General features: G+C 41.5%; 2 protein-coding genes and 1 long non-coding RNA gene across 54 annotated transcripts in view; 2 read left to right on the forward strand and 1 right to left on the reverse strand.

The window, feature by feature from the left end:
- Positions 1-20,263, forward strand: part of nrxn2b (neurexin 2b) — a 479,676-nt gene that overhangs the window by 363,557 nt on the left and 95,856 nt on the right. The window lies entirely within an intron of this gene.
- alpk1 (alpha kinase 1) overlaps positions 1-20,263 on the reverse strand; it is an 859,869-nt gene that overhangs the window by 216,661 nt on the left and 622,945 nt on the right. The window lies entirely within an intron of this gene.
- On the forward strand, positions 5,034-13,002 carry LOC147835852 (uncharacterized). Its single transcript, XR_015495385.1, has 3 exons — positions 5,034-6,800; positions 6,862-11,046; positions 11,409-13,002. It is a non-coding gene; the product is annotated as an uncharacterized LOC147835852 (long non-coding RNA).

Consider the following 20,263-nt stretch of genomic DNA (forward strand, 5'->3'; position numbering starts at 1 on the left):
ACTCGATTTACACAATTAAATGCAGTTGAGTTAATCCAACATGAGTTTATCAAATAAAAGGAAAACACATTTGTATTTTTAAAGCCTGATAACATCATGTTTGATCATATTATGTATGTCTATTAATAATAATAATAATAGGCTGTTATGTGTTGAGGTTGCCACAGTGGCTCAGTGGTTAGCACTGTCCCTTCACAGCAAGAAGGTCGCTGGTTTGAGCCTCGGCTGGGTCAGTTGGTGTTTCTGTGTGGAGTTTGCATGTTCTCCCCGTGTTGGTGTGGGTTTCCTCTGGGTGCTCCGGTTTCCCCCACAGTCTAAACACATGCGCTATAGGGGAACTGATCAACTAAATTGTAGTGTATTAGTGTGTATGGTTGTTTCCCAGTACTGGGTTGCAGCTGGAAGGGCATCTGCTGCATAAAAAATATTCTGGATAAGTTATTCCCAAAAGTGAGTGCTGGCTAACAGGTCAGACTCTAACAAGTCTTAAGGTCTTTGCACAATGAAGTCTGAAATTTTCTCATGCGTTTTTTTCATATTCATATGTGAAAAATAAACAAACCCTGCACATGTCCGAGTTCGATGCATATTAATCAATAAATAAAAATAAAAAAAGCTAAACATTTTGGACTCAGTTTAAGCAGAGATGCTGTTCTCCTCTCTCATCCCTAAAGTGGAAAAAGCCAGAGGAATAGGCTACCTACTGTTTTCATCCAATACCAGCCTACAGAGAGGAAGGAGAGATCTCCCTATTAAAGAGCTGTGCTGGATTATTCTCAAATGCAGAGTTTATTTCTGGAAATCAGTGGAGTTTTAATCCATTGCTTGTGATTGTTCACACGTTTATGTTTGTAAACAAATCCTGAACAGAGACTGGCAGTACCTAGACATTATAATAGATGATGGCCACTTTGACGTATCAGAGCAATGGACTAAAGCGGACCATGAGGCCATTATGTCTGAATGTATGGACACACACACACACACACCAAACAGCAGCAGGGGAGAGGTGTGACAGTGACAGAATCCATCATGGTTTCTCAACTGTCCGCCACATTCTGTCTTATATTATGCACTGTTTTTCATAAAGTTATCTGTAGCTCAAATGACGACATTTTGTGTTTTGCTGTCTGCTTGCACGGTGGCTCTGAACTGTCAAAACACCTCTCAAATGCTTTTCTGGATGCAAAAAATATAAAAAACAAAACAAAACAAAAAAACATACCCGATTTAATAAAAAAAATATATATATACATATACATTTTTTTCTATTTATTATAATTTAAAAAAAAGTTATGTATTTTTTTTATAATGGACAAAGGTTTCAGAGGCTGTGTGTCAGTACGATTGACACAATGTGAGGTCAAATTTATTTTTTAATGTGCAAAAATTATGGACCAAAATTTCAGAATTAGTGTGCAATAACCTTTTAACACCTAAGATTACTTTTAATGTCAACATTTCTTTCTCTTAATTCAGTCCCAAGCAAAGCATGCTGGAAGCTACAAATCCCCTAACCAGGTAGTTGGACCAACTCAGTTCCTTTGTGTTGTCCCAGCAGAAAACGCTTAAGTTAACTATAATGGTGTACAAATTTAAGCGGACTGAATGGTAAACAAATCATCAGCAGTCCTCATTTATTTGAGTGTATATAATGCCAGAATGACAATATAATAGCAAGTACGCTCTTTCAAAGAACACACCATACTTTATTCTTACAAATATTTAATATCTCCAGCCTCTGAATTAACTGTATTGTTTATTATCAGACTTGATGCAGAAACACTTTGATTGACATTCTCCCTTTGTACGTGTCATCAGAGGGGGGAAGCCCCGCCCACTAGTGCACATGTCTCCATCTCATTAGCATGTCCAGCAGCCCTGAGTGAGAAGCAGCCGTCTGTCCATTAGCCATTAGAGTGTTTGAGCTGCTGAAGATAATGTCAGCATAGACTAAGAGGATTATAGATGTGGAGTTGTAGATGAACAGCGACAGGAGCCACATAGACTGACAGAAGCATCAAGCACACACTCACACTGAAGCACACACGCACACTGAAGCACACACGCACACCTGACCAGCACTCACAACACACACACTGCTGTTTTACATCTGACACACAGGTGTCTGTAGCTCCACCCTCTTCTGAAAACAGCACCATCCCATTTGCATTTAAAGCGACAGTGACCAAAATGCCACAATTAGGATCACAAATATCTGTGGGCTATTCTCTGCTCAAACTCAAGCACACACACACTCTAGACACATCAGAGATCCATTTTACATCTTGTGAAAAGGGGCAGAGTAGGTCTTCTTTTAATGATTTGTGTGTTGATCTGCTGCTATTTAAAGAAAATCAAAAGAAATAAGTTGACGTTCAGTGGCAGGGAGTGAGTGTTGTTCAGGAGAGTCTGTTTTTCTCTGAGCGTCTTCATTGAGCGAGTGCTGAACTCTCTCCTCTGTGTGTGCTGGAAATCAGATCTCAGAGAGCTTTAGCTGAAGGATCGATAAAGCTGCTCATCTGAGCTCCTTCTGGAAACACACACACACACACTACTCTCTTCAACTGTCACACACTCAAATATGCAGAGGTTTTAAGTTGAAGTTCAGCATTTTCTGCTTATCATTTCTAATATCAGTTGTTTCATGGTTGATCTCACTACATGATTGTGTCTGTGTTTAAATAATCCTTCATCTGTCTCTCCGTCCATGTTGCGTGCTCAAACGCGATGTCAGGTCTCCAGCTATTTCAGCTCATCAGGATTTTCTCTTGTTGATTATTTGTGAGTCTTGTAAAATGTCAAATACGTGTGGATTTATTGTGAGAATATAATAACTAAAACATGATTACAGTGCAATTTCAGTTAGAACATTCATTTTCTTGTCGGCTTAGTCCCTTTATTAATCTGGGGTCGCCACAGCGGAATGAACCGCCACCCATCTCTGGGAAACATCCACACACACATTCACACACACACACTCATACACTACGGACAGTTTAGCCTACCCAATTCACCTGTACCACATGTGTTTGGACTGTGGGGGAAACCAGAGCACCTGGAGGAAACCCACGCCAACACAGGGAGAACATGCAAACTCCACACAGAAACACCAACTGAGCCGAGGTTCACGCTCATCTAATGCATTCATTCATTCATTCATGCATTTTCCTTCAGCTTAGTCCCTTATTCATTAGGGGTTGCCACAGCAAAATGAACCACCAACTATTCCAGCATATGTTTTACACAGTGGATGCCCTCCCAGCCGCAACCCAGTCCTGGGAAACACCCACACACACACACACAAACACTCATTCACACACACACACACACACTAATATAGTACGTCCAATTTAGTTGATCAGTTCCCCTATAGCGCATGTGTTTGGACTGTGGGGGAAACCGGAGCACCCGGAGGAAACCCACACCAACACGGGGAGAACATGCAAACTCCACACTGAAACACCAACTGACCCAGCCGAGACTTAAACCAGTGATGTGTTAAACCACACACGTGTGTGTGAATGTGAATGTTTCACGCTTAAACACGTGTGTCTGTGTGTGTGTGTGTCTGTGTGTGTGTGTGTGCGTGCATCTGCGTGTGCTCGTGCAGTGTGTGCTGGTGTTCAGATCTCCATCAGCTGATGCTCAGTCCCACGGGTGTACAGCAGAAACAGTGACTCGCTCAGGAAACTCCTGTAATTGGTGTGTGTGTGTGTGTATGTTGTACACAGGAGCCTGTCCTCCGTCAACACTGAGAGCTGCTCATGAAACAGCATTATAATGCAGCGCAGCTCTCCATCCTGCAGAACACACACTCGTCTCTCGGGGACTCGTTTATCTGAACAGATCCAACATGGCCGTCCAATTAGAGCTGAATGTGAGGGTCTGTGTGTGCAGCAGGACTGATGAAAGACCAGTCTGTTCTTCACTGCTGATCCCAGATCAGCTGCAGAGCAACACTAGCAGCCTCCGCATTCCCTCTGTTACTGATCAACACATCCACAGATGAGGAGAACACAGATGCTGCACACACCTGCTGATTCCAGATCAGCTATGAACACAGAGCTCAAATGAGTCTGTAAGTTGTGACTGTGAAGTTAAAAGTATAGTGAAGGTGATGTACCCTACACAGGGCTCATGTGTGTCTCCTGATCCTCTGTCTGAGTTCTGTCTCCAACTGAAGGCATTATGAGATGAAGATCTCTACTATTAGACGGTCACTATCAGAATGTCGGGATGTCCTGGCGTCGCAGTGAGGTCGTGCTGACCGTCTGTGTCTTCATAACCTCTCGGAGACTCCTCGACCGCTGTCTGCTTTATCAGTGTGTGATTGGTGTGAATGCGTGCGCTTTCACTCGTCAACACTTCAGCCTGAGTTTGATGCTGATGCTCCTGTATTCCTGCAGCTTTGATCATCATTACCGCAGTAATACATGAGAAACATCATCAATGGAGGATCTCTGCGCCATTAAAACCTCTCTCCGCTTCCCCACAGAGCGCTTTCACAGTTCAGTTCAGTTCAGTTCAGCTGAATATTTACGGCTCTAATCATCTGCTGAAATCTGTCTCATGTCATGTGGGACGCCAAAGAAATTACAGTTCTGGTTCATTTATGAATCCTAAAAAATAAAATGAAAATCGGTTTCCATGAAGCTGTGAAGCATCTCCGCGTTAATGAGTCTCGATCATGGAATCATCATACAATGCTGACTTATACTATACTGGTTTAATAATGCGGTAAATTCAGATTTTTGTGTTGAGAATGTTTGATGTATATAATATCATGTGCCTGAGCTGTTAGTCTATTGATAAAGTGTGATGTCTGGATGATGATGCTGAGTGAATGAGTGTGTGTGTGTGTGTGAGGCATAAAGAGTCTCAGTTCAGCAGATGCTGGCGATCTGTGCCGTTTAGTCAGATGGTCCTCCAGCCAGCACTGATGGAGATGTTGAACAGATCTGCATGGGGATTACTGATCAGATGTTCTCTGTTTGTTGTTTGTGCAGTAAGATGTTTATAAGAACAAAATGGCTGCCAACTACCCGGGTTATTATGGATAATTCAAACTCAAACCACAAAACATTTCTGATTTCTAAAAATGTGTTTTCACAAAAACTTTTTTGATTTCTAAAATAAAGAATGAAAATTATGTGAGTTTTGGCCTAAAACGAGGACAGATATCTGCCAGTGGGGTCATATCATGTACAACTTTAGATCACATCATTTTTCTGCTGGAGGTGCGGATCATCTGAAAGCTGCAGTCAGCCATTACTAGTGGTTTAGATGAGCGATTCTGACTGGCTAGTTTAGCTGGAAGATTGGCTGTAGTCAGAGTTTGACTAGTTAGAGTGTGGTTGTTGATGTTTGATTGTTATTAGAGTGTGGGTGTAGTCAGAGTTTGGCTATTGTGGGAATCTGGCTGTAGTAAAAGTTTGACTAGTCAGAGTGTGGATGTTGTTGAAGTGTGGCTGTATTCAGAGGTTTACTGTATTCAGATTGAAACTGTAGTCGTATTGACTGTAGTCAAGTGTTACTTGTTAAAGTTTGACTGGGCTGATTTTAAGTGTAGTCAGAGTTTGCCTAGTTAGAGTTTGGCTGTAGTCTGAGTGTAACTAGTCAGAGTTTGACTGTAGTCTGAGTTTGACTGTAGTCTGAGTTTGACTGTAGTCTGAGTGTTACTAGTCTGAGTTTGACTGTAGTCTGAGTCTGACTGTAGTCTGAGTGTAACTAGTCAGAGTTTGACTGTAGTCAAAGTTTGGTTGTAGTCAGAGTGTGGCTGTAGTCTGAGTATAAATGTAGTCAGAGTATGAATGTAGTCTGAGTGTGGCTTTAGTCTGAGTATTACTGTAGTCTGAGTATTAATGTAGTAAGAGTGTGACTGTAGTCTGAGTGTGACTATAGTCTGAGTATGACTGTAGTCTGAGTATTAATGTAGTCAGTGTGACTGTAGTCTGAGTGTGACTGTAGTCTGAGTGTGACTAGTCTGAGTATGAATGTAGTCTGAGTATGACTGTAGTCTGAGTATGAATGTAGTCTGAGTGTGGCTTTAGTCTGAGTATGACTGTAGTCTGAGTATTAATGTAGTCAGTGTGACTGTAGTCTGAGTGTGACTGTAGTCTGAGTATGACTGTAGTCTGAGTGTGACTGTAGTCTGAGTATGACTGTAGTCTGAGTATGAATGTAGTCTGAGTGTGGCTTTAGTCTGAGTATGACTGTAGTCTAAGTATGAATGTAGTCAGAGTGTGACTGTAGTCTGAGTGTGGCTTTAATCTAAGTGTGACTGTAGTCTGAGTGTTACTAGTCTGAGTTTGACTGTAGTCTGAGTTTGACTGTAGTCTGAGTGTAACTAGTCAGAGATTGACTGTAGTCTGAGTGTAACTAGTCTGAGTTTGAATGTAGTCAGAGTTAGACTGTAGTCTGAGTGTAATTAGTCAGAGTTTGACTCCGACAACAATGTTTGGTTATAGTCGGAGTGTGACTGTAGTCTGAGTGTAAGTAGAGTTTGACTGTAGTCTGAGTTTAACTAGTCAGAGTTTGACTGTAGTCTGAGTGTAACTAGTCAGAGTTTGACTGTAGTCAAAGTTTAGTTGTAGTCAGAGTGTGGCTGTAGTTTGAGTGTAACTGTAGTCAGAGTGTGACCGCTGTCTGAATTTCACTAGTCTTGAGTGTGGCTTTAGAGTTTGACTCCGACTACAACGTTTGGTTATAGTCAGAATGTGGCTGTAGTCTGAGTGTAACTAGTCAGAGTTTGACTGTAGTCTATGTGCAAGTAGTCAGAGTTTTACTGTAGTCTGAGTGTAACTAGTCAAAGTTTGACTGTAGTCTGAATGTAATTAATCAGAGTTTGACTAGTCTGAGTGTAACTAGTCAAAGTTTGACTGTAGTCTGAATGTAACTAGTCAGAGTTTGACTGTAGTCTGAGTGTTACTAGTCAGAGTTTGACTGTAGTCAAAGTTTGGTTGTAGTCAGAGTGTGGCTGTAGTCTGAGTGTAACTAGTCAGAGTGTGACCGTTGTCTGAATTTGACTAGTCTGAGTGTGGCTTTAGTCTGAGTATGACTGTAGTCTGTAGTCTGAGTATGAATGTAGTCTGAGTGTGACTGTAGTCTGAGTATGACTGTAGTCTGAGTATGACTAGTCTGAGTATGTATGAATGTAGTCTGAGTGTGGCTTTAGTCTGAGTTTGACTGTAGTCTGAGTATGACTGTAGTCAGAGTGTGACTGTAGTCTGAGTATGACTGTAGTCTGAGTATAAATGTAGTCAGAGTATGAATGTAGTCTGAGTGTGGCTTTAGTCTGAGTATAACTGTAGTCTGAGTGTTAATGTACTCAGAGTGTGACTGTAGTCTGAGTATGACTGTAGTCTGAAAATAAATGTAGTCAGAGTATGAATGTAGTCTGAGTGTGGCTTTAGTCTGAGTATAACTGTAGTCTGAGTATTAATGTAGTAAGAGTGTGACTGTAGTCTGAGTGTGACTGTAGTCTGAGTATGACTGTAGTCTGAGTATGAATGTAGTCTGAGTATGACTGTAGTCTGAGTATGACTGTAGTCTGAGTATGAATGTAGTCTGAATGTGGCTTTAGTCTGAGTATGACTGTAGTCTAAGTATGAATGTAGTCAGAGTGTGACTGTAGTCGGAGTGTGACTGTAGTCTAAGTGTGGCTGTAGTCTGAGTTTTACTAGTTTGGGTGTGACTGTTGTTTTCTGAGTGTGAATGTGGTCTGAATTTCACTAGTCTGAGTGTGACTGATCAGAGTGCAACTGTAGTTTGAATTTGACTAGTCTGAGTGTGGCTGTAGTCCGAGTTTGACTGTAGTCTGAGTGTGGCTGTCATTGGACATTGACTGTAGCTAGTGTGTTTGATAGATGAAGGCCTCGCCTGTATTCATAGCTCCTCATCATACTGCCGCAGTGATCATGTTCATCAGGCAGAATCTCTGGCAGAGTGAATGTATAATTCAGTACAGTTCTGTTTCAGATGCACTGGACGCTGCTTGACATTCAGGAGGTCACTGCTGGTTTCAGATCTTCAAAGAGAGAGGTTATCGTTTGAGTTTTACCTGAGATTACAGCGGTCAGCTACTCAAACACACCTGGACACCGCTTCCACCATCAGAGGGAGGTTTATATAACAACCTCAACTGAGTCCAGCCATTACAGCAAACAGCAGTGTCGGAATTCAGGAGTAATCTGTTAACTCAGTGCATAACAATAGAATAACTATAGGAAACAATACAATTCATAAATGCAAAACGCTCTTTAGGATCATATTTAATGCATTATAGTTCATCGTTAACTTTTTTTCATTCATTCATTCATTTATTTTCTTTTCAGCTTAGTTCCTTTATTAATCTGGGGTTGCCACAGTGGAATGAACTGCCAACTTATCCAGCATATTTTTTACGGAGCGGATGCCCTGCAAGCCGCAAGCCATCACTGAGAAAAACTTTTTCTTTCATCTATTTTTCGTTTAAAATTGATTCACCGGAATGAACAGTTTCTATTCTTTTATACGTGCGTGTGTGTTACGCAGGCTGATTTCTGCATCTGCTGGTTGGTCCGTGAGGAGTGATCTGAAACAGAGACATTTGTTTAGTGCTCTGTTAGCACTCGACTGTAATCAAAAGTTGGAGAGCACACACACCATCTGCCTGTTTCTAGCTCACAGACAACACTAACAGCACACACAGCTCTGATGAAGGACACACACACACACACACATCTCGATCTCTGGACTGACCACGCTTCAATGCACCCTATGTTTGTGTGTGTGTGTGCTGGTTTACAACGACATAAATGTGTATAAGTCATGGATGTGACCTGGGTATTTTAACATTGAGGTGGTTTATGAGGACATGGCTTGTGTCACTGCAATTCAAAATGCTTAAAGTCATACTTAAAGAGTTTTTTTGACATTCAAAATTAGTTTTGGGACTCAAGCCAAGATTTTCTCCAATATTCTTTAATGTACTTTTAGATTGGAAGTGATGTGATGGTGGCGATCATTTTAGTTAAAATCTATTTAAATTGATTTACCTGAATGAACCGTTTCTATTGTAATGAGATCATTTTAAATTGATTCACCTGAATGAACCGTTTCTATTTGAATCAGACCATCTTAAATTGATTCACCTGAATGAACAGTTTCTATTTGAATCAGATCATCTTAAATTGATTCACCTGAATGAATAGTTTCTATTTGAATCAGATCATTTTAAATTGATTCACCTGAATGAACAGTTTCTATTTGAATCAGATCATCTTAAATTAATTCACCTGAATGAACAGTTTCTATTTGAATCAGATCATCTTAAATTGATTCACCTGAATGAATAGTTTCTATTTGAATCAGATCATTTTAAATTGATTCACCTGAATGAACAGTTTCTATTTGAATCAGATCATCTTAAATTAATTCACCTGAATGAACAGTTTCTATTTGAATCAGATCATCTTAAATTGATTCACCTGAATGAACAGTCTCTATTTGAATCAGATCATTTGAATCAGATCATTTAAAATTGATTCACTTGAATGAACAGTTTCTATTTGAATCAACTTTGTAAAATTGATTCATCCAACTTGATCCTTTCTATTGAGTCAGATCACTTTGAATTGACTCACCTGAATGGACAGATTTATCGTGGCATTTGACTTGAGAAATGCTACAGAAGAATCAGTGAATCAGAAGTGTGAGTTGACTCTGTAAATCAGACTGATCAGATTGTCCTTCTCTCTCTGTCTTTGATGTGTTAATCTGCTTTTACTCTTTCACCGTCGCTCTATCATCACACTCTCTGTGTTTTATCTCTTTCCCTTGAGAACGGCTACTTTCGTTTAAGCTGAAAGTGTGTGTGACATCTCTCTTTCTCGAAATCACACACACACAGAAAGAGTGTGTGTGTGTCCTTGTGCAATATCCAGTCACCTGTCTCTGCTGTAACTGTAAGGTAACTGGTGTGTGTGTGTATCAGTGATGTGTTGATCTGTTGGTGTTAACAGAGCCGCTGTAAGCCTCTTAACTCCATTGATTGTGTTTATTCAGCAGAGACGCGCGCTGCTAATTGCGTATCGGCGTTCAGTCTGATATTGTGCTGTTTTTCCCACAAACGGAGTGAGACGTGACTATAGCAGCGCTGGACTCATCACACACACACACACACACACACCTTTAGCTGAAGATTTGCACTGAAAGGTTACTAATGTTGCAGTGCAGTTGTTAGGTGTATGTTTTGCATTGCAGTGATGGTAAACTAATATAAAGTAACGTCATGATGAAGAATGGCAGTCCTAAAAGCCGGCTTCATTTTGTGCAGACTCTGTTTTCCTGTTTTGGATGTTGGTGTAATTAATTATCTATAAAATAGGTGCTAGGAGAATCCATGCTGTTCATTAGCACCCGTAAGAAAGAGTCTGAGCACACTGAATATTGACGAATGCTGAATTAATTGTGTTTTTAATCTCCTCGAGCTGATTTGATTAATCACTGAGATGAAACTCAGCGGTGATGTGCACTGAAGAATCCACACGTCTGCTCCTCTGAAGACTGAAGAGTTTTTCTTCTGCCGCTGTGATGTTTGGAAAGAGGAGAGCTGGACAATTAAAGATGAGCGGAGAGACAGAGATGTGCTGAAGGGGAGCAGATCATGTGGAATGAGTCGTGAAGAGCTTACTATGAGCCTTAAATTAACATCCAGACAGAAGAGCAGCAGTTCCACAGCACAGCCCACTGAAAACAGACCCGAAGAGCTGCCTCTGTACACTGGCCGGATGCTGGGGGTTGCTGTGCGGTTGTAAGTGTTGCTGTGAGGTTTCTAGGGCATTCTAGGTGGTTGCTAGGTTGTTGTGCAATTGCTAGATTACTTTATGTACATGCTGTGGCGTTGCTAGGGTGTTCTAGGTGGTTGCTAGGTTGTTGTGCAATTGCTAGATTACTTTATGTACATGCTGTGGCGTTGCTAGGGTATTCTAGGTGGTTGCTAGGGTGTTGTGCAGTTGCTAGATTATTTTATGTAGGCGCTGTGGAGTTGTTAGGGTGTTCTAGGTGGTTGCTAGGGTGTTGTGCAATTGCTAGATTACTTTATGTACATGCTTTTTGGGTTGCTAGGGTGTTCTAGGTGGTTGCTGGGGTGTTGTGCATTTGCTAGATTATTTTATATAGACGCTGTGGCGTTGCTAGGGTGTTCTAGGTGGTTGCTAGGGTGTTTTGCAGTTGCTAGATTATTTTATGTAGACGCTGTGGAGTTGCTAGGGTGTTCTAGGTGGTTGCTAGGGGGTTGTGCAGTTGCTAGATAATTTTATGCAGACGCTGTGGAGTTGCTAGGGTGTTCTAGGTGGTTGCTAGTGTGTTGTGCAATTGCTAGATTACTTTATGTACATGCTTTTTGGGTTGCTAGGGTGTTTTAGGTGGTTGCTAGGGTGTTGTGCAGTTGCTAGATTATTTTATGTAGATACTGTGCAATTGCTATAGTGTTCTAGGTGGTTGCTAAAGTTTTGCTGTGCAGTTGCTTGGGTATTGTATAAAGATGTCCCGATCTGTTTTTTTTTTTTTTTTTTTTTTTTTTTTTTGCCTTTGATAGTGAAGAAACAGATCCAGGATATTCCCTATAGTTTTGTTTAATTCACCTTATTTTAGCATTCAGCAACTGATGTGTTAACAAAGTGCAGCAGTAAATATGTAAAAAATCTAATATATAAACAAACAGCCCAACTTAAAACTGGGTGTCTGCGGGGTCTTGAAAAGTATTGAAAGTTGATAAATTAGTTATGTGAAAATTAAGGTCCTTAAAAGGTATTTAAAAGGCACACTAGTGTTGGGCCGATAAACGATGCCAACGTCCATCGCCGATGGCCGATAAACTTCAAGATGCTGAGCCGGCATCGCGATCCATCGCCTCGCCCCACATTTATATTGATGCTAGACTTATTATTTGCAAGTCATCTTAATAGCAATAACGGTCTTTTCATGAGCTGTGTTAAATGATAAATATAGCTGACAGCATGGTGAGGATTAAATGAAGGATTATACAGCACCTCTCACACTTAACATGTGTAGATTCAGTGGCAAACGCCGTTACCTGCAAACCCATCACGCGCTTCACATTTTCACGGTTGTAGCTCCTGTCATCTGAAGGCAGAAGGCATTGACTGAGTGATTGACAGCTGATATTAACCAATCATTCGCGTTCAGTTCTAGAGCAGTGGACCAATAAGAAAAGCACAAAGGCGGGGCAAGCATTCATTCATTTTCTTGTCGGCTTAGTCCCTTTTTTAATCCGGGGTCGCCACAGCGGAATGAACTGCTAACTTATCCAGCACATTTTCATGCAGCGGATGCCCTTCCAGCCACAACCCATCTCTGGGAAACACACAAACACACACACACACACACACACACACTCCTATTCATGCCAGAGTCCTGTGGAAAAAAGTGATTGACAGGATTTTTTTGTAACTTTATATATTTATGTTTTGGTTTTGGGTAAAGCAAAGACGATGTGGGTCAGGTAGTGAAAACGGAAGGCTACAAATAATTAATTCAGTATGAATTAATTGATATTTAACAACCACCACCCCCACCTATGAAGAGGATGCCATCGTCCATCGCGGTGTTTTATATTAGACATTGTACGACGCCAAATTGGTCAACATCGCCCAACCCTACTGCACACCATGTTATTGAACTCCAAAATCTCTGAGGGAGATTATGTTATCTTATAGCTTATGTTCATTTGAGAGATTTTTAAATTAAAAGATAATTAAAAGACAGTCAATTGGGGAAGTTTTTTCCTTGCCACTGTCACCACTGTCCTGCTTGGTTTGGGTCTTGTGGAGCTGTGCATGGATGGATCTGCTCTTCAGTGTTTGGACTCTCAGCAGTGAAGATTAAAGCACACTGAACTGAACTTCAGCTCTGAACACTGGACTTTACTAGAACTATGTATGCTTTGAGACAATTTACATTGTAAAAGTGCTATATAAATAAACATGAATTGGATAAGGAGATGGGGCTCTGTAGTGCCTTTATGCAGCGCATGCCAACCGCTGCTGGTGAGCGAGGACGCTCGTGAGAGATCAGAGCTGATATCGATATAACCAAAAGCAAGATCATATCATTATGAATAATCCAATAACAAAACTTATCGAAATATTATATTTTTGAATGTTAAACCACTGTCGCAGAGACTTAAATATGCATTTATTTTTTACCATCAAATAGCTGGTTGCACCAGTGTGAATGAATGATTCTGAATGATTTTAGTCGCACCATTAAGAAATTTGGTTGCACAATCCAGAGCCCTGATCTATATTCGAGTCCTGATTGGGAGGTAACGTTTGATTACAATCTAGTCTAAAAACCATGTGATAGGGCCTGATTTACCATCACGTGATCGGATCTGGACATCTGTTACTCCCTCGAGGCAAAACAAGAAAAATAAGAGGGGGAAGCCAAAAGTCACGTTTCAAAAGTTTTTTTAAGCCCACTGTGACCAAACATTAGGCAAAACGCCTCGCCAACTCGCACACCGCTGGTCTCCGTCCAACCCTTAGCATTGGGAAAAGAGTCTGTCTCAAACAGTGTCAGGATGCTGATAAAAGAGCGGCACACTTAGACTCGGGTGTTCCCCATCCACCTGATTATGCCCCGCAATGTTACAGCGCATCTGTAGAGGGAGCAAAACATCTCTAGTATTATTTTAGGTAGTTGTTGTGCAATTTCTAGAGTGTTTCTACGTGTTTGCTAGTAGGACTGAATGATAAATCAACATATCTGAAACACAAATGTGATTATAGAGCTGCGATGTCGTGCACATCATGTGAGGGCAGAACAGTGCTGTGATCAGGTGAAGTGGTTTCTAATGTATTGCTCTAGGCTGTTCTCTCTAATATTCCTCAAGCTGCTCCAGAGATGAAGAGGTATGATCAGGGCATCATGAGCAGCAGTGATGGTTAACTGAACTAACAGTGCTAATAAACAGAGGCGTAATGTGTTCCTGACGCAGATATTCAGAGTGTGGCACTGCTGGATTAATGAGCGGCTTCATCAGTCTATTTTAAGCAACACATTTAATGAGGAAAAACAAATAGTCACCATTGTTGATGTTTCTTCAAACGGCCTCATAAATGAGAGGCGTTTCAAGTGCGTGATTAGTAAATGAAGGGATCCTGAAGGTTAATTTCTGGGAAATCATCATTTATTTCCGGCTGCTCCATTAATGAGTTCTGTTTGCTGTGAAGAGCGAGAGACAGAAGTAAACAGCTGTGTTTCCATCCACCTATTTTTTAAGTGCATTATGGAGTATCACATAAACAGTTGATAATGTGCAATTGAGTAGGATCAACTAAGAAAACAATGCACATAACCTGCAGTAAAAACAGCTGTAGTGAGTAAACTCTGGGCTTCAGCAGTGTCTACTCTGCAGGACTGTGGTCTCTCTCAGATGATTTGACAGATATAAATGTGTGTGTGTATGTGTGTGTGTGTGTGTGTGTATGTGTAGGTGTGTGTGTGTGTGTTTGCATCATCAATGTTGGTCTGCAGCTCTCCATTGGTGCAGATGTGAAATGTTGTTGTGCTGATTGTGAAGGCTTCAGTCCTCCGTCAGTCTGCATCACAGTGCTTCAGTATTCTTCTTCTTCTGTTATTATTCCCTCCAGAACTGTCTTGAGCGTCTGTCTGTACTCCCGTCTCATGCCTCCAGAAGCCACAGCGTTCATTGCATTCGGTCTTGGTCTTCTGAGGCGCAGCTCATTTATTAGAGGCGAACAAACAGCACAGTGTAGAATCCCACCAGTGCACTTCTCCGACTGATATTTGAAGACAGTGTTCCCTATGCTTCATTGGATGGACACACTGCTTTATCCATAAATATTTGATGCAATTTATCCAGTTTTTGTGTGTCTCTGGATGGAAACACAGCTAATGATGTGCTGTTTTTACATTGTAACGCTGTTAATGTTGACTCTGAATGCGCTGACGGCTCTGGTTAGAGCTGATGTGCGTCAGCTGACCACTGTAGTGAAGTGTGTGTGAGCTGACAGCTATAGTGAAGTGTGTGTGTGTGTATGGGTTTCAGGACTCTCTGATAAGCGTGTTTCGCTGTGGGCCTCGTGCCGTCCTGCCGGAGCGTGTAATGGAAGGGGAAGGCACTTCAGATCGGAGTGTGTAATCATGTTAGACTCCTGTGCCATGTGTGTGTGTGTGTGTGGCTTCAGTAGCGACGGGACGCAGGTGAGCTGCAGCTTCAGAGCGGTCTGGTGCTCCTCCAGATCTGCGTTTCACACCTCAGCCGGTCAGATTCTCCAGATCTGCACTAACGGTGTCAGATTAATATTCATCAACAGTGTTTAATGAGCCACTTCTGCTTGATCCTCCTACACGCTCACGACTCTTTACTGCACATTTACACCTTTATATTCAACACCAAGGTATTTATAGCTGATGTTTGTCTCTTGTAATTCTTCTTTTGCTCAAATAAAACATGTTCAGATGAAAAGCGAGAATATCTCTCGGCTTTGGCAGGTCAAGGTGAACCAGCTAACTAACCAACCCTCCGGCGCTTTTATTCCACAGTGTGAGAGTGAGGAGCTTCTCCTGTGTTCATCAGGAACAGAGTGTTTCTTCATGCGGATCTGTTATTTGTGTTGGTGAGTCTTGTAGTGATGATGCTCTTTGTGGCTCTTTTGCGGGAATATCTTCATCTGAGAGCAGTTATATTGGTTAACTAACCCATGATAACCAGACTAATTCTAAGCTTTGGCGTTCTCAGATCAGTCAGAAGACTTACATGAGTCTGCCACTTAAGGATATTATTTTAAACATGAGGCTAGTTTAAAAGTTAAAGGTGGAGGCGTTGCTACAATATATAGTAATACCATCAGTGTCATACTGTGTTCACACCAGATGCGGAACGCACGGATAAATCGCACTATTCGCGCGTAAATAGCTGCGTGAACATTTGAGTTTACTTGCTTCATTCGCGCGTCAAATCCGTTTCAATCGCGTGTCAAATTCACTTCAAAACAGACAGGGATTCGCGTGATGGGCAGGGCTTCTGTCTGCCCAGTGACTCTAACTTCATAGCTAAATGGCTAACATGGATTTCATTAAGAAAATAACAGTGTTAATGTGCTTTATGGAGACTGAAAAACAGCGTCAATACGTTTAGGATCGTGTCTGAGTCCACTGCATTCTTTCAGAGGTGCATCCAGCTCTGTGAGCTCATAAACTCCTCCAGAAACTGAACCTGGAAGACAGAGATATTCAGCGGTGCTTCTGACTGAGCCAAGCCCAGTTTGATGAACTGTTGTCGGTGTCGCCTGGAGGATTTCCCCCAGGACACCATCAACAGGTTCTACGTCACAATCACGCTCCCACAAGAGCAAGCTTCTGATTGAATAATGCGGCGCGAATGTCCGCTGAAGTTCAGATTTTCGAACTCGAGAGATTCGACATTGATAAGAGCGGCAAACGCGCAAAATACTGAATTCGCTCCGCGCCATTCACGCGTATCGTGATATTCGCACCACGCCATTTGCGCAATTCACGTCATTCGCGCGTATCGCGCCACAGGATGTATATTCGCGCGTTTGCATTGACTTAACATGTAAATCACTTGCGCTTGACGCGCGTTCCGCGTCTGATGTGAACGCAGCATTAGTCAGCCATCTGGTTTCAGATCCAATTCCTTTATAATAGTGCTTTATATATTCAGTGTACAATATAGACAATATATCTCAATCTAAAGTTATATTGGCTACTGTATATAGGCCTCCAGAGCACCGCACTGACTTTACAAAGATTTAAATTCTATAGTTTTGGGTGCAGATACATTTTAATATCTCTGTAGATTCATTAAGTCTTGATTTAGAAATGCTCACCTCTGTTGAAGTGAAACGGCACATTTCAGAACCTTCTCATCAGCATAATCATACTTTAGTCCTATTATTATCACTCATCAGACCACCGCTCTTCTCCATTAGTGTGTGATTTATATATTAAACTATAATAAATACTTTGATATTGTCTAGACTGGGGTTTAATTAAATAAATACATGGACACATTTCTCACAGTATTACCTACTATATTTTCCATCTGGAGAAAGTCTTATTTCTTTTAGTTTGGCTGGAATTAAATATATTATTTTAAAGAAGTCAAAACTTTTAAGAAATTACTTTTTCAGGTCTTCAGAACAAACCACTGTTGTTTAGTGACTTGCCTAATTAACCTAGTTAAGCCTTTAAATGGCACTTTCAGCTGAATACTAGTATCTGACAGAATAACAATGATATTATTAACAGAAATAGTAAAATGTTATGCACTGTCATCATGGCAATGACAAGCAAAATCATTGATTAAAACTGTTATTATCGTGAAAATGTGTTATGGTATCTGTTAAACTACACTTATTTGAAAGCATAACATTGTAGAGGAGAGCAAATAACACAGTCTTCATCTGTAAGTGCATTTGCTGGTATTTCTATTGAAGGATGATGATTTCTCTTAGTTAGCTGTCGGAGATACGATGAGAAATAATCGAGCCAAAGGCTGATAATATCCTCTCATTATATCCTACAAAGCATAGACACAATGCACGGTAAATAAAATCCACTCTGCAATCTGAAGAGCTCCATTGATTATAGCAGAACAGTACAACGTGAGATTGTGACGAACTAAGAGGAGTGATCTGTGTGTGCATTCTAGATTTATATAATATGAATTATAGATTCACTCTCAAAGCCGCAGTGATTGAAGTAGCAATAAACATTAATCTGAGATCACCGCTGTAAAACATTTAATACAGCGCTAACTGAGTAAAAGTGGGGCAGGTTATGCTGGTGCAGGGACTAATTAGCATATTCATGAATTTTTGCATACTAAATAAGGTAATGGTGCACAGTTAAATACAAAACATGAAACTATTTTCATTGGGGAATAGGTGTTTAATTCTATAATTTATGATGAGTTTCAGAAGATGAGTTGAAGGATAAAGTTAGTGACATTATATTTATAATAAGGCCTTGCTAAACAATGGTTTGAAAAGGTCATCTAGTCTTTGTCTTTCGTAGTTAATTGTCTTGTATGTTTGGCATTATATTGTGAAAATGGCATTTAGTGTTGTAGAGTATATCTAAAAGAATTCAGTGAGTTTTAGCGGTTAGAATAGTAGATTTTACATGGAGAATCTAAATCAGGCACTAATGAGCCATGATGAGCAAGAGTCTGGAGCTGTGAAATCAGTGTGGACTTCTATTACTTAAAAAGTGGACTAACAACTGCGAGACTGTGGGTTCCATTCACAGGGACGGCAAAAATAAAAAAACAAGAGTGTGTACCTTTAATTAGATGTTACTCTTCAATACTCGAGTCTGATTGGTCAGTCACAACATTCCAAGCTATGTTATTCTGAGATCACAACCACTGAATTACACGGCCTCTCCTGGCAGCTTTAAATCACCTTGACCTGTGATATAATGTTTTGGGGGTAGTCTAGCCGAGCAGAAATTGTAGAGTCTGACAGTCATCTAGTCGAGTAGAAACTGTCGAGTAGTCAAGTCGAGTAGAAATTATAGAGTAGTCAAGTCGAGTAGAAACTGTTGAATAGTCTAGCCGAGTAGAAATTGTTGTAGTCTAGTCCAGTAGAAACTGATGAGTAGTCTAGAGAAACTGTTAGTCTTGTTAATCTACTGTTGAATAGTATCTTCTATTTGAGCGTGTTTTGTTTATTTATGTTTGTTGTATTCAAGATAGCAGTCCACATTGGATTTGTGTTTCTGACACGCTGTTGGGTGGGGTAGGGAGAGGGGATATTAAAATGAGTCATTGAAGAAAATTAAAAAAAAGCATGAATCATAAACAAAAAACAAAAATACTGGAGAGGAGATGCAGAAGATTCTCTCGTCCTCACGACGTCTCCATTAGAGAAGCAGAGCCGTTCCTCCAGTAGAATCAGCCATTCACTGGGTTAAATCAGTCAGTGAGTGTGGGAACCAGTGAGCGGCATGTGTTTTCCTCCTCCTCCTCCGCCTCTCTCTCTTTTGCTGGTGTGTTTGTCTGCATTTCTCTCTCTCTCTCTCTACCTCAGTCTCGCTCACCCCCTCTCTCTTTCTTCATCTCGCCCTCTCTCTCTCTCTCTCTCTCTCTCTCCACCTCTCTCTCTCTCTCTTCAGTCTCAGGCTGTGTTTTCACACAAGCGCAGCATCTCCTCAGCTTCAGCACTGCCACATCCCTCTCTCTCTCCGCGTCACTGCCGCACACACACACACACACACAGCGAGTGCCGTGTTCAGCTGTATGATGGAGCCTGTGATGCTGCAGAGTCTGCTTCATTAGCGTGTGGATTTACCCGCTGGCGGAGCTGAAGCGTCTGCTTTAGGTGATGAGAAACGCTGCTCTTCTCCTCCGCCCGTCCTGGATACCGGAGTCTTTCCTGCGTGATTTATTCTCCCCGGTCTCTCCGTGTTTATTCACCCCGGTCTCTCCGCACTTCAGCTCACGTCTCGGTGTTCGCTGCTAGTCTCGGGAGGTTTGATCCATCGGCTGGACCGCCGTCAACACTGCCTGCCCCGGGGACTCACTCCCTGTTTTTCTGGGCTTCGTTTGGTTTCGTCCTCGTCTCTGTTCTGCTTTTTTCAGGATGGTGTTCGTGTCGGACTTCAGATGGATAATCTCCCGGCCAACTTGAGGATCTAGTCTGGATTGTAGTGCGATGCAGAGTTTTAGTTCTAGTTGATTCGTTAGATGTAGGTAGCTGTTTTGGGTGGGTATTACTCTTATTATTATTATTATTATTATAATTATTATTATTAATTTAGCACCTCGTCCGTGTTTTTCCGTTGACTTCGTTGTTGGATTGCGTTGGAATTCCTGAAGGCTTTTTTTATGATCCTAATCGAGCAAGATTTGTTCCCGTCTGAAGGGAATCTAGAAATCATGGATACCGGCTTGGTCTGACATGTCTTCCTGTTTTTGTCACGTGAGGAGGCGTGGCATGGAAGCCCCGCCCCCTTTCTCCTCCGCCCTCAGGGCTCTGCTTCTGACTGGTGGATTAGTGCTCTACCCACAAGCCCCGGCTGTAGCTCCGCCCAGGGCCTTCTGGACCAGCGTGTCTGGGTTATGGCGGCTGGTTTTGTCGTTGGCACTGCTGGCTTTTCCAGGTCCAGCAGTTTCAGCTAGAGTATCCTCCAGTCTGAGCACCACGCATCACGTCCACCATTTCCACAACAAACACGGCACCGTGCCCATCGCCATCAATCGGAT

The sequence above is a fragment of the Danio rerio genome, chromosome 7, assembly GCF_052040795.2.
Source record: "Danio rerio strain M-AB ecotype USA chromosome 7, GRCz13ab, whole genome shotgun sequence".
Classification (NCBI taxonomy): domain Eukaryota; kingdom Metazoa; phylum Chordata; class Actinopteri; order Cypriniformes; family Danionidae; genus Danio; species Danio rerio.